Source organism: Eublepharis macularius, chromosome 7, assembly GCF_028583425.1.
Source record: "Eublepharis macularius isolate TG4126 chromosome 7, MPM_Emac_v1.0, whole genome shotgun sequence".
NCBI lineage: Eukaryota > Metazoa > Chordata > Lepidosauria > Squamata > Eublepharidae > Eublepharis > Eublepharis macularius.
The window spans coordinates 80,301,674-80,316,891 of record NC_072796.1 but is presented as its reverse complement, the minus strand read 5'-3'; positions in this window follow the sequence as shown (position 1 = coordinate 80,316,891).

The following is a 15,218-nucleotide window of genomic DNA, read 5'->3' as shown; positions in this document are numbered from 1 at the left end:
GCAAATTACCCCCTGGTTCCATGCTGCTACTTAACTCATTATCGGCTAATCTTAGACAGACAGTCCTTTTATTCCCCATTCTATGGTGATGCGTGGAAGTTCAAAGATCTAGTTTCTGTTAGCCTCATGGTGACAGATAACCAGAACATTATTTGCCAGACACAATCTGAGCAAAGACTTTGAAATGCTTAGGATTTAAACTATTAGAAGAAAAAAAATATTCTGACTACTCTTATAATACAGAAGACAATAAAAGAGTTAATTACATTGCATTTTTTCCTAGTGCAAAGAGAAGGATAGTGAATAGGGAGATTTTTGGATAGGACTTACATGGTTAAGAATGTCAAATATGGATGAAAATTATTGTAATAATTTTTGAACAGAAACAGCTGTAGTAGGTTATAAAACCAAAGCCATGGAGATGATCTAAGATGGGTTGTTACCTGCTTCACTGCTGCTGATACCCTTTTAATTATTCCTGCCAAAAGCAGGTCATAGACTGCTAGAAGAAAGTCTAAATGATTTGGTGGAATTCTGCTTAGTATGATTAGGCAGTTGGCATCAATTAACTTAAAAGCCCAAGATTAAAATACCAAATGGCTAAGCACACACTTGGAAGCTTCTAGAAAACAATTAAGTAAATACAATAACCAGTACTTTTATTAGCATCGCGTGTTTAAACAAAGAACACCTTACAGGATATCTGAAAAGCCTCAAATTAATAACTGGCTTCAAAAGGAACACAGCTATTCTTAACTCTCCAGGTTGTAGCTGTTCCGCTGTGATGTGCACACATACATTTTTCTAGCGAATGAGAATTCAGGATATGCCTTCATCAGTTTCCAATTTTGTTTTTACTCATGTACCCTGAATTAACTATACAGCACACATTGTATTAGTAAGGCAATGAATATTGATGTTTCCTAGAATTACTGTGAAAGGGGAATGCTGAACAGCTTGCTCCCATAATGTGCAAACTTTATCTCCTTTCAAAGGATTATTCTGAGTTCACAGATCTGTTCTGCAGTTATTTGTTAACTTCTTTTTTTCAGTTATTTGTGCTTCTTCAAAAATGCAAATAATTTTTTGCCATGTGTTTTAAACTATGACTGTTACCCCATTACAGAGGCTTTGGACTCATTAACGTGGGTTTCTTACCTGATCAATTGATCAGTTAGTAAACTAAGGCTGAATCCACACTTACCGGCACAGCGCTAAGCAGGCAAAGTGAGAGCGTCTTTCTGGTGCATTTTATGATGTCATCGCACCATGAGAGCAGCATCATGGCGCGATGACATCATAAAATGCACCAGAAAGACGCTCTCTCTCCGCCTGCTTAGCTCTGTGCCGGTAAGTGTGGATTCAACCATAAACTCAATGCTATGTAATCTCAGGCTCTTTCCATAGACACTGCCCTTTCTGATGTTCTTGTAGTACTACAAGATTTCTCTATGGGAATAAACACTGCTTGTACTGCTCATGCACTATATTATGCTATAATCACACCGGAGAATGAATGTGGTGGGTGGCTGAACTAAACAGTTTCTGCATTACTTGTGGCAATTTAGCTGTGCTTGATTGAACAGACACCAATAGAGCAATTAATTAATGTTGTGTTTTATATATCACATTCATTTACATATTAACATTAGGTTGCCTCTATGTCTGCCCTAGGATTGTAAGGTCCCTATAACCACCTGGCAGGAGGGGGGGCCTGGCACTTACTGAGAGGTGACTCCTAACATGTGCTCTTTGTGCGCACATGCCCCCAGCAAGATGCATCAATGTCACTTCCTTGACATAGGCGTCAAGGCAGCAGGCATACTGACGCAATTACATTATTCATGGAAGTGACATCATTGTGGCTTACCAGGGGCATGCCTGCTGGGTTGCCTGCCAGTGGTGGGTGATCACCAGGTGGTTTGCCACCTCCTGCTGATCACCAGCAATGAGTAGGCAATGGGCAAACCCATGGGATATTGTTTCTCATTGACAGGCGACTGAGAACCCTAGCCTACCCACTCAGGCTTGCAAAATTCCTGGGAAGGGCGATTTGGTAAGTGGATGGAACTCAGCAATTATGTGAAACTAAGGGGTCTCCCTGTGAAGCTGCTTTTGCCTCCAGAGGAACTGATGTGCATGCTCAGTTTTAATTCCAGGAGAACACCAGGCCCCACTTTGAGGCTGGTAACCCTCACAGTGCAATCCTATGGAGAGTTACTCCAGTCTGACATTGACTTCAATGGGCTTAGACTGGAGTAACTTTGCACAGGATTGCATTGTAATAGTCCTAAGAACTCTGTTGACCTTACTGTGGAGGAAACATGCCCATTTTCAAGCAATTGCTCTGATATCCTTTATTCTTGCTGATTGTCTATGTGAACACAACATAGAAAAAGAGAAGTTTGCCTTTTCTTTATTCTTATCTACTTATGGCCTGCTACAATCTATTCCATGTTTATTCAGTCATCTTAGGTCCCAGTCCTAAATACACATTCACAAATTTCAGTTTTATTTAACTGAACTTGTGGTTGCAGACATAATGTTATTATGTCAGACAGACTCTTTAGAATCTTTTCACATATAGGAGACAGTTATCCTGTAGAGGATAATTTGATGTTCTAAAGGCCATGGTGAATCTGAACTCAGACTGGCCTAATGCATTTTTTAGGTCCTTGGCATATGGCCTTTGCTGAGAATAATAGTCAAGGAAAGACTGTACTGAGAGACCTGAGGCCCTGAAGCTCATCAAGTATTAACTTAGAGCACTTTAATAAATCACCATGGGCATGCTGAATCACAGAGGTCACTATATACTTATGAAAGCTTTAATATTTGTCTACTGGAGGAATCTGTACTGTCTGGCTCGCTTCAGAAATCAGTTCTTTAGGATGAGAAAGAGTTCCCCCTCTCTTCTTTTAAGCCCAGCACTTCGAAGGAATTGAGGTCATTTGGAAACCTTTGGTGAAATTATGTATTACATTCCTCTTAGTATTTAACACCATCCATGCAAGACAGATTTCAGCAGGCAAGTCACTTGAACAAGGGTTAATGCAAGGAAAGAAATGGCAGTATTACAAATGTTATTCTAAGGAACTTGATAATGGGAATCAAATGCAGAGAGTGACACATTTAAGAATATAAATCATGCAGTGTTCACTAATTCTTCTCCCCTAGAGACTATTGTAAAAATAACTTTATAACTGAGCTCCTAGCTGCTGAGGTTACAAGTATGAGGATTTGCATCATGACAGTCATTTAAAGAGCAACCAAATTACCCTGCCTTGTTTTCTTACCTGAGGTGTGCACTGCTATATGCAGATTGACAGTGAAAGTCCATTTGCAGTTCACATTCCCCAATCATAGTCCTTGAAGCATGGATAATAATAACTGTGCTTATATATCACTCTTCTAGACAGATTGGTGCCCCGCTCAGAGCAATGAACAAAGTACTTGTTATTATTATCCCCACAATACAGCTGGGGAACTGGGGTTGAGAGGAGTGGCTTATCCAAAGCCACCTACTGAACTCATGGCAGTAGTGAGATTTGAACCAGCAGAATGCTGATTTGCAACCCAACCACAACCACTATGCTACAGCAGCCCTGTAGATTCAGGTAACATTGCTAGTGTTGTTATGGGGAAGAGATTCCCCCCCCCCTTCACTTATTTTTAGACACAACCAAAATTTCTTCCTGAACTTAAAGTATCAATTAGCATTACTCTGAGTGTATAAGAAAGGGCCACGAGATATCCAGCTCATCCCTTCATGCACTCCTTCTTCTGATCTGTGAACATTCATATTGAGTCAGAGAATCATCATAGCTGTCAGGTGACCATCTAACCTCTTCTTAAATACCTCCAAGGAAGGAAAGCCCACCACCTCCTGAGGAAGCCTGTTCCACTGAGGAGCTGCTCTATCAGGAAAATCTTCCTAATGTTTAGCTGAAAACTCTTTTTATTAAATTTTAACCTATTGTATCTGGTCTGACCCTCTGGGGCAACAAAAAACAACTCCGCTCTGCCCTGTATGTGACAGCCATTCAAATACCTGAAGAAGGCTATCATATCACTTTTCAGTTGGTTGCTCTCCAGGCTAAACATACCCAGCAGCTTCAACCTTTCCTCATAAGATTCCTCCACAGCCTTCACCATCTTTGTTGCCCTCCTTTGGACATGTTCCAGCTTGCCAACATCCTCCTTAAACTGTGGTACCCCAAACTTAATATAGTACTCCAAGTGAGGAATAACCAGTGCAGGGTAAAGCGATACCATCACTTCGGGTGATCTGGACACTATGCTCCTGTTGATACAGCCTAAAATCACATTTGCTTTTTTAGCTACCTGATCTACCTAGATCCTTTTCACATGTACTACTTCCAAGACAAGTCTCTCCCATCCTCTAATTATGCCTTTGATTTTTCCAACCTAAATGCAAAACTTTCCACTTACCACTGTTGAAATTCATTTTGTTAGTTTTAGCCCAGTTTTCCAGCCTGTCAAGATCACCTTGAATCTTGCTTCTGTCTTCTACTGTGTATACAACCCCTACCAATTTAGTATCATTGCAAATTTAATGAGCATTCCTGCTATGCCTTCATCTAAGTCATTTATAAAGATGTTGAACAACACAGGGCCCAGGACAAATCCCTGAGGCACTCCTCTTGTCACCACTCTCCAAGAGGATGAGGAACCATTAACAAGCACTCTTTGGGTGTGATCTGTCAACCAGTTGCAAATACACCTAACAGTAATAGGATCCAAACCACATTTTATCAATTTGTCAATAAGAATATAATGAGGAACTTTCTCCCCGATCCACCAAAGTAGTAACTCTCTCAAAAAAGGAGATAAGGTTAGTCTGACATGACTTGTTCTTGAGAAACCCATGCTGGCTCTTAATAAACACATCTGTCTTTTATAAATACTCAGGGACTGATTGACTGATGATTTATTCCAAGTCCTTTCCAGGTATGTACATCAAATTGATGGGTTGAGCCTCCTTTTCCCCTTTCTTGAAGATGGGGGCAACATTTGCCCACCTCCAATCTTGTGGCACCTCACCTGTTCTCTGAGAATTCTCACACATGATAGAGACTCTGCAATTACATCAGCAAGTTCCTTTAGTACCTTAGGGTGCAATTCATCTGACTCTGAGGACTTGATTTCATTTAAAGAAGCTAGGTGTTTATGTACCACCCCATGTTTATTCTAGGCTGCAATTCCCTTCCTTCCTCATGTGATCTCTTTTTGTCAGGTTGAACACAGTTCTCCTGGCAAGAGAAAACCAAGACAAAGTAGGAATTGAGCAGTTCTGCCCTCTCTTTATTACCTGTTAAAATCTGTTTCCTCTTGCTGCAGTGTTCTTATCACTCCATTATTCTTTTTTCTGCTCCAAACATAACTGAGAACCATTTTTGTTGTGTTTAGCATTTCTTGATAGCCTAAACTCACATTGAGCTTCAGCCTTTCTAACACTACAAGCACTGGCAATTTTTTTACATTCATTCTTGGTTATACAGTCCTCCCTCCATTTCTTAAATGTTCTTTTTAATTTTCAGATCTTTAGAAAGCTGTTTATGGGCCACCTTGACTTCTTTAGGTTCCTCCCATTTTTCCTTCTCATTGGAATAGTTTGTGATTGTGTCTTCAATATCTTGCTTTTAAGAAACCCCCACCCATCTTGAACTCCATTTTCCCTGAGTGTTTCTAACCATGGGATTCTCCCCAGCATAACTTTGAGCTTGTTGAAATTAGTTTTTCTGAAATCCATCTTATATGTCTGACTACATTCAGTTTTTCCCTTACTCAGGATCTTAAATTCCAAAATTGCATGGTCACCCAGGGTGCCCAAGTCCAAGATAGCAGACTCTGTTGTTTCCTTCTCCATTTTCTGAAAAATGAAGTTGTCAGCAAGGCAAGTCAGGAATTTATAAGACCTTACGTTTTTAGCAGAGTTTGCCTTCCAACCGGTATCAGGGTAATTCAAAATTCCCATGATGACTATGTTCTATCTCTTTGAAAATTTTGTAATCTGGTCTAGGAGTATATCATCCAAGTCCTCTGCCACTTGGTCTCTTTTTTCTTTTTTAAAAGAAGGCTCTCTTTTGTGGGGAAATCAATGCACCTTTTGTAACTTCAGCCGTTACTGTTATTTTATGTTATATATCAGAGGGTTGTGCTCTAGAAGGAAGACAGGAAGGTTTGAGAAGACACGGGGGGGGGGGGGGGGCTCTGAGCATCTACTAGGGTTGCCAGGCATGGCCTGGCCTGCAAACTACTCGGTGACCAAGAGTGGAGGGTCATGGAGTGGCTATCAGCTGAAAGCATGATGTCACTTGTGGGAAAACCAAGAATCGACATCATACCCCTCTAGGAATTGGCCATAAATCTACAGTATAACTATAGTTTCTGGCAATTCCTTGAGAGGACTGATTTTACTTCCAGTTTTTCCTGGAAGTGACATCACACTGTTGGCCAACAGACACCGGGGGGTTGGGGATTGTGGTAACCAAATTTGCAGAACTTCACATCTTATCCCTCCTCTCCTTGAATTTCTCTTTGATCAAAATGGAATTGATTAGAAAAAGACTCAAAATTCCTAAAAAGAGGAAAATAAACACATTGGTGAATTTCAGGGAGAAACTGGATAAAGGGGACTTAAGAGAATTTCTCATAAATGCTAAGCACTGCCAGCTTCAATTCTGGCAGCTCCCCACCTGATGCATAGGAAGCTGCAGTAGCTGCAGAGTCCAAGGCTGTATGCAGACAAGTCTCAGACTTCCATTCATCATTTTCTAGCTTAGATACTGAACTACCAGGGGTTGTATTCTGGATGCAGGTATGCAAATAGTCTCTTCCCTTCTCCCTTTGTGGATCATATTATTTCACATCAACCTACATATACATGGGACTTTCTGCAGATGCTCTGTATGCCAAACTGGCAGAGATGTGATGACTACATGGGACACAGCTTTCATAATGTTGGTACAAAGACTATAGAACTCCATATACTGACCCTCTGAACCTTTGGGCACTTGGTTAAAGCAATACTTTCCTAGTGGGTGTTTGCCATTTACTAATTTTAACTTGTTTGCTTTAGTCTAGATCTTTTCTCTGCTGAGCCTTGAACATTGCTTACTATTATTGTTGATAAAAACTTGGTTTGATTCCCCACTACGCCACTTGAAGCCAGCTGGGTGACCTTGGGTCAATCACAGCTCTCTCAGCCCCACCCACCTCACAGGGTGATTGTTGTGGGGATAATAACAACATACTTTGTAAACCTCTCTGAGTGTCTTGAAGGGCAGTATATATAAATTGAATGTTGTTGTTGTTGTTGTTACTACTTATAAGAATTTAAGTCTTGGATACTATTATTGTTGATATGATTTATGCTTTCTGAGCTGGCAGGTCACAAAATGGAATATACATTTTTTGAAATAAATATGTAACTCTAGAGTGCATCCATTCCCCTCTGAAAACAACAGAAGTCCCTTTAACCTTTAAAAAAAATAACATACATTCACTAGTGATGGAGGCAGGAGAGTGTTGTATGGATGCTGCTGGCAGATGTTCATACCAAGTTCAAAATAGCTAGCAGCTAACTTCTGTTATTATTTTGTTGCATATTTGTACAAATTGTGGCATCTTCTTCAATATACTCCCAAGTAACAATTAGAAAAAGGATCAGTTTGCTGCTTGACAATATTTCTAAAGGAAAAGCCACAAGGGATGCATGCACCCATAAAAAATGCTATGAGTTGCACACATTTTGGGCTCCTGGTAATATCCACACTTTGTTAGATATGATGCTGTCATCAAGGCCGGATCTAGGGTTGCTGGGGCCCAGGGCAACCCTAGTCTGACCCCTTGCGCGTGCTCCCGGCACTATGTGATGACGTCACTTCTGTGACATCATCACGCAGGGCAGAGCATGCCGCCCGAGCAGTGTACCAGCGGAGACAGCGTGCGGGGCTGGGAAACCACCCACAACATTTGCCTCACTGCAGGACAGGGGGTGGCCAGCCGCCCCCTGTCCTGCGGGGCAGGCGAATGGCATGGGCAGCCTTGCAGCCCACCATGCTGCCTTTTGCCTGCCCTGCAGGACAGGGGGCTCACAGCAAGCCAGCCGCCCCCTGTCCTGCGGGGCAGGCGAATGGCATGGGCAGCCTTGCAGCCCACCATGCTGCCTTTTGCCTGCCCTGCAGGACAGGGGGTGCCAGCAAGCCAGCCGCCCCCTGTCCTGTGGGGCAGGCAAAAGGCAGTGCGGGGGGCTGGGAGGCTGCTCGCACTGCTGCACGTGCACTCCCAGCAGCTGGCAGCTGCTCCTGGCGCCCCCTCCCTGGCGGCGCCAGGGGCAGACTACCCCCCGCCCCCCCTCAATCCGGCCCTGGCTGTCATAATCCTTCAGCTCTTAAATTTTCCTGGGTGGATAGAAAAATCTAGGCGATGAATTATTATGATCCAACAAAGTGTGAATCCAGTGCTAGTACTGGAGCCCTGATTTGAAAGATATGATATATGGTTTATATCAGAATGCTAGTCTTTGTACATCTGTTCCTTAAATCAATTTAAAAAAATTTAAATGTCAAATGCAATGAGAAATACTTTCTTGAAGCCTGGTTTATTGATAAGCCATATCAATGCCCACAAAAATTATTGTATGCTTTCTAATGCAAATAAAAATAATTTATCCCACTTGCCTGTATGATATTGAACTATTTGCCACTGTTTGATGCTTATACTAGGGGTGGGGAGAATGACATGGCAGGTTTATTTTTTTACATTATTTATAGCTTGCCTTTCTCACTGAGACTCAAAGCAGATTGCACAGTTTAAGTCAATACAATCAACAGGATGGGATATGCAATAAACAATGCAAGGGGTTTTAGATTACAGAAATCTTAAGCAGAGCTTAAACGAAGCATGAGCATTTAAACATGACACATAAAATGATGCATGTTACATAGTAGGAACAAAAGCTACATACTAGAAGCATACTTACTACTGGATCCAAATCTTGCTCTTCTACTACTGACCAACATAGCTACTCACCTGAAGCAAAAGAGTACATATTATACACAGAACATTATAAGTCATGATCTTGGTTGCTTATAGAAAAACTATCATTGCTAGGATACACCTTCTAGCAGATAATGCCAATGTTTCAATCATGGGGAAAAAAGCTTTGGAGAATATGTGGCATATGAGCTTGTCTATAATCAAGTTGCTCAACAAGGTTATCCTTTTCAGGCTGCTTGGCTCTCTGTAAACAGAAGGTGGTGCTGTTGATTAGCATGAGCCTCTAACATAATAATTTTTTCCAGAAAAAGAGATGATCAATTTGCTATCACTGCAGTCATTCTTTATTGAACTTAAAAGAAGCAGCCATCTGGAACTTATTTCAGTATTTGACTTCAGTTACTTTACTGCTTAACAGTGACCTACAGAGAGCTTTAACTATGTTATTTTCTCTTTTTAATGTAAATCAGAGAAAACAGTTAGCAAAAATAAGCACTATAATGCAGTACATAATGTCATGTTAAAAGCATTAAGTCCTATTAAGTCACAGTCTGCTGTACAAAAAATAAAAATAATCAAAGTATCATTTTGGTAAGCTACCAGGCTGTTCTTCAGCCACAGATTTGATACGGAGATATGTACAAGGGGTTGTGTTTTTCACCTTAAACAAAAAGTAGACTTTCAATGAAACTGAATTGACAGTAGTGGAAGTAAAAATGTTAGATGGAAGCTTTAGTCCTATAAGTCTGAAAGAAGAGATGAAGAATTGTTAGTACTTTGAGGCCATTTCTCATTTGAGACCACTTGATGGCTACATTCTCTTTCCTTGGAATTGCTTATTTGTGTCAACTATATAACATGGCTGAAAAAGCAGATCAGAGGTCTTGACCCCAGCAACTAATGTGATCTCTGAAGCTTCAAAATATGTGCCAGAGATCATGGGAGCTGCTGCGGCCGAGATCTTTGAGCGGCTAATTCTTATGTTATAGTGCTTATGCACAGTAATGAGTGGAAAGGGAAACTTACAAGTAACATGTGAATTAAGGGCCTGGTCACATGTGCTCTAAACTACTTGAGTTTAATATGCGACTACACTCACCTTCAAAATGATTCGGAGGAAGGGAAAAGTGTTCTCGTGTGTGTGCTCAAACAGAACAGCTACTTTGTCTTTCCTTGCATTCCACTCAGCACATTTTCACAGAAAGAAAAGAACCAGGGAGGGAGGCTCTTTCTCTCTTTTCCTTGTGTTTGCCCAGGACGTTCAGGGAACACAGTAAGAGAAAGAGCTCTCCCCCTCCCCCTCCTCCACAGTTCTTTTCCATCTGTGAAAGAATGCTGTGTGGAAAGCAAGGCCAGATGCAGCTACTCATGTTTCCATGCACACACATGGGAGTCCTTTTCCTTTCCCCCAGTTTTGAAGGTGAGCGCCATCAAACATTAAACTCAAGTAGAGCTGGGGTTTTCCCCAATCACACCTTAGTTTAGAGCACATGTAACCAAGCCCTCAGGCTTAGGATCAAATGATGTGGTCTATTGTCAGCATATGGAAGCCACAAGCCATAAAACAAATGAAGTCATAAGTAACGATGGGTAGCTCTTGGAATAGCCAGAAATTATGTGGTTTTACCATAAAGGATTACTCCTAGAGCTACCTATTGTCATTCCTGTGTTGTACCCATGTTCTTGCCCCCAATTCTCCCACTGGTTTCCAAGCTCAGTTTGACAATTCTAATTGAGTCTAGTTCAAACCAAGTATCAACAGATACTTCTGCAAGCTGGTTGAATTGTGTGTGTGTGTACGCACGCGCGCACGTGCACAAGATCTCTCTCTCTTTCTCTCTCTCTCTCTCTCTCTCTCTCTCTCTCTCTCTCTGAAGACTTTATGTGTGGTGGTGGACTTGCTGAAGTTTGGGAGTACTTTTTGCCTCCACCCACTCCGCTTCCATATCTTAAAATAGAATTAATATTATAAAAAATACCATCCCAAAACCCCACTGCTTTTCTTCCAAAGAATTTCCCTTTGAATTTCTTATAGTGCAGAGAAGTGGGGACTGTGCAAAACTACTTTCCCAGGATAAATCACATCCTTGTACTGATCCAGCCATTCACTGAGACCATGTAAGTCATTAATAAATGTTTTGTAGTATAGTTGAAGATGTTTTCAATCATCTAGTAGGTCAAAAATCCTTTGTAAACACTTAATCTAAAAGTGGACAAACTTAGATCCCAATCCAATGACATCGGAGACAAGCAGCTCCCATGCTGTGATAGCAGCATATCAGTGAACCGCTTATGGGATGGAACTTTCCTGCCTCCCTCATTCTGTGATACCCTCAAAAGCTATTATGGGAGCCCCAAGAAGAGCACTGGGCATGATGTGGGGGCTTGAAGTGGGATAACTGTAGAAAGTGCCCCTTCCTCTGCCAGCAGAAATGCCCTTCCACTAGCAGAAAATGTTGGATCAAATCTGTGATTTAGGTATGGTCTTTACTACATCATCTGCAGTAAATTCTAGTGCAAAAAATTAATTTGGGTTCTTTGCAGATTCCATTTTTCCAGTGCTGCTTTTATCAATCATTCTCCTAAAAATCCTTTCTATCAGTTGTACATTCTTTGTTTCAAAATAAACAAAAAACTAGGGGAAAAAATGATCCAGCTAGACATATGCATATTGATCAACTGACAAAACAAACAAAAAATTAAAACCCAATTACTCATCCATAATGAAGGGGAAGAGGCCACAATTTTAAATGTGCTGTCTGTAATCCAGCATACAACTAGATCTAGAAAGTTGCAGACCTGTACAATTGGTGGAAGATATGAATGCTTTTGATGCACTTAAATCCCCTTAATTCTTTGAAGCCCATTACATGGCAAAATGTTCCATCGAAATGAGTGTGACACATTTGAGGAGTTTGTTTAGGATTGGAATACTAGGCTATAATACATGAATGAATCACAAAGAGTTGCTTTTGGGGAAAGTAGTTAGATTCAGGGTTTTAGTTGTAAAAGAGTTGTACAGCGGTGAGACCTCTCCCCCTGCCCCCAGATGCTTCGCTGGACATCTCTAGAGAGTAAAGATGAAAAATTGTGACATTTTCAAGCTCAGCACATATCAGAGATCCTTCAGAGCAAATTACTGAATGTGAGACTACTCCATCAGGAATCCTTTGAGACTGCTGTTATTTTTCAAAGTGCTTTAAAGTGCTTTCACAAAATAGGATCACCTTATATTTCTTTACTCAACTACTTCTCTTTACTCTTTTCTACTTTTTGCTATGACCCATGTCTGTGATGCTCAAATTGGCTTGACCATTAGGATAGAGTCAGAGATACAGACAGAAAAAGAACCCATTCCATGTTAAATATATTTCAGGATTGCTAATAGCACACACATTTAAATTTCATTATGGATAAATATTCATAGTCCGCTTGGGTATTCATTCACACACACACAAACACCCTTAATCCCAAATCTACACACGTATATGGATATCTGCTCAAGTGGATGGGTTAAATACAGCATTGTTGTTCCTCAAATAATCTTGGGTTATCTAATATTGCATGGGCATCCCAATCCTTGGGAAGTGGCTGGTAGGCTACTTCGCATTTATAAGCTAAATGGCAGGGTTATTGCCATAAAAGTTACCATATGCCTCCTATTCTGTTTTAACAGGGCATGCGTGCACAACACAAGTATAAAAACATATCCAGAAATTTGTGGCAAGAACTTCCAGTCTCTCTCAACATCTATTATTATTATTATTATTATTATTATTATTATTATTATTATTATTATTATTATTATTATTATTATTATTATTATTATTATTATATTTCAGTTTATAAACCACCCATCCTCAGGGGCTCTGGCAACAAGATACACCAGGTACTACATTACAACCATTGTTATTGCTGACTAAATATGGATAATCCCTTATCTTTGCCAAGATCACAAGCTGGGTACATGGAGCAGTACATCTGGAAACTATAGACAGAGTTCCGATGCAACTCTCTACATGGTATGGAGATGGGATCCATGGCTACATAACCTCCCAACAATCAGAGAACATTAATTAACAAAAACTAGGATACTAAAATGCAATCCTATGCAAAGTAACTTCAGTGATTGACTCCACATAGGATTACACTATAAAGATACAACTCAGAAGGGAAACTAAGCCCTCATGCTAGCATATCTTGGCGATATACCAGCACCACACTATGCTAGTGTAGCCCCAGTGCAGGCTTGACTATGCAGTACAAGAACCAAACGTATGAGGAGCATGTCAAGGGGCTCAGGACTTAGCTGGCCTTGTAAATTCTCTCAGCCCAGCTCCTTTCTCCAAGGTTGGTGTAATATTATACCAGCAAGATAAGCAGTATGAGTCTAAATTAGAGATGGGCACGATCCGCATTACGATCGAAAAACCCCCATGATAATGGCGATTGCGCGATCGTGACCCGGCAGATCATGATCGTCCATGGCCAATGATCCAGCGATCGGGAGAGGCCTGGATCGTTGCGTTCAGGCTCGGATCAGGGATCCAGACACTCAGGCGCCAGCAATCTATTCCCCTGGCAATGGAGACAGGGGAAAGCCTGAGCTCTGTTTGCCCTCCTTCTGTCGCCCTGGAAACCTGAATGGAAGCCCAGCTTTCCTTGATCAGCAGGGCTTTGTTCTAACCATGGAGCAGCAAAGCAGTCACAAGTTGGGAGAAGACACCCAGGGGAGGGAGGGGGAAGGGGGTGTTCTGTAGCCATGGGCACTCCAATCTCATCCCTGCAAACCCTGATAGGCAGCTCTGATGGCCAAACACAGACCTCCTGTGTTGCTGCATGGGACCTGAGGGGAGGCGGCTCGTCACTGCTTCCCCGTGGCCGCCAGGCCCAGCGGCCGCCGCCAGCACCCATCATTCATGTATTGATGGGAATACCAGTGCGCTCCAGTTTGGCCTGGCGGGCGGGCACATGGGGGGTGCCACCGGTGAGTGGCCAGACCCCCAGCCCCCTGAGGGGAGGCGGCTCATCGCCATCTCCCCGTGCCCACCAGGCCCGGCAGCTGCCGCCATCACCCACCATTCATGTATCGCTGGGAATACCAGCGCGCTCCAGTTCAGCCTGGCAGGCAGGCACATGGGGGGTGCTGCCGGCGAGCAGCCAGACCCCCCCACCCCCTGAGGGGAGGCGGCTCATCGCCGTCTCCCCAATCCCACCAGGCCCTGTGGCAGCCGCCGCCACCCACCTTCCCACATAGCTGGGAATAGCAGCGCGTCCCACTTTGGCCTCCACGGTCCACGATCCATGGATCGGGAACAGGAGATGCTCGGTGTGGATCATTAATTCGGAATCCTCGCTGGCGACGATCCACAATCAGCTGGATCGTTAATTTTTTTTTGGATCGTGCCCATCTCTAGTCTAAATATTCCCATTGAACTAAAAATATTCCAACTTCCCAACTCTGACTAAGCCATGACAGAACTTAGAATTCTAATTCTGCAATCACAGCTCACCAAAGTATGATTCCCACCCCCAAATTCCATTTCCTAGATATTGGTAGTATTGTATGGAGCTACATGTCTCTGTCCCCATGTCACACACACACTTATGTACATGCAGGAATTTGGTGAACAAAGGGCACTTTGCACATAAAGTGGGCAGTCTGCACACACAAACAAGAATGAAGACATCCAGAGAAAGAACATACTGCTTCTTTTCTTAGAACCTTTACAGGGGCTCCACCTCAGAACACAAACACTCTATGGGAACCTCTGTGCCCCTCCTCTAAATGGGTATGCAAGGCTATTGCAAGTGAAGCAAGGGGAATCTCCACCATCAAAGTGGGACTGCTACAAATAACTCCCTTGCATTCCCACCATGCACTGTGGTTTCTGTGGATTGGTTTAATAGCCGTAGGTCTCACAACAGTGCTGGCAGTGGTTCCCACATAGTTGGTACCTTTAAAGCTGCACTTATATAAGGTGGTGTGCTGTTTCTCATTAAATCCTACATGAAGTAAGACTTTCACTAGGCTCTGATGAAGGCAAGAGTCATGGCAAACTAGTACCAGGCATTCCATTCTAGCCACTACTGGTGTTGACCAAACATTTCTGAGTCCTTTTGCCAACCAGGATCAGAGCCTGCTCATATGGAGACAGAGTTCCATTGCAACTGCCAGCAGGAGTTAGATATCT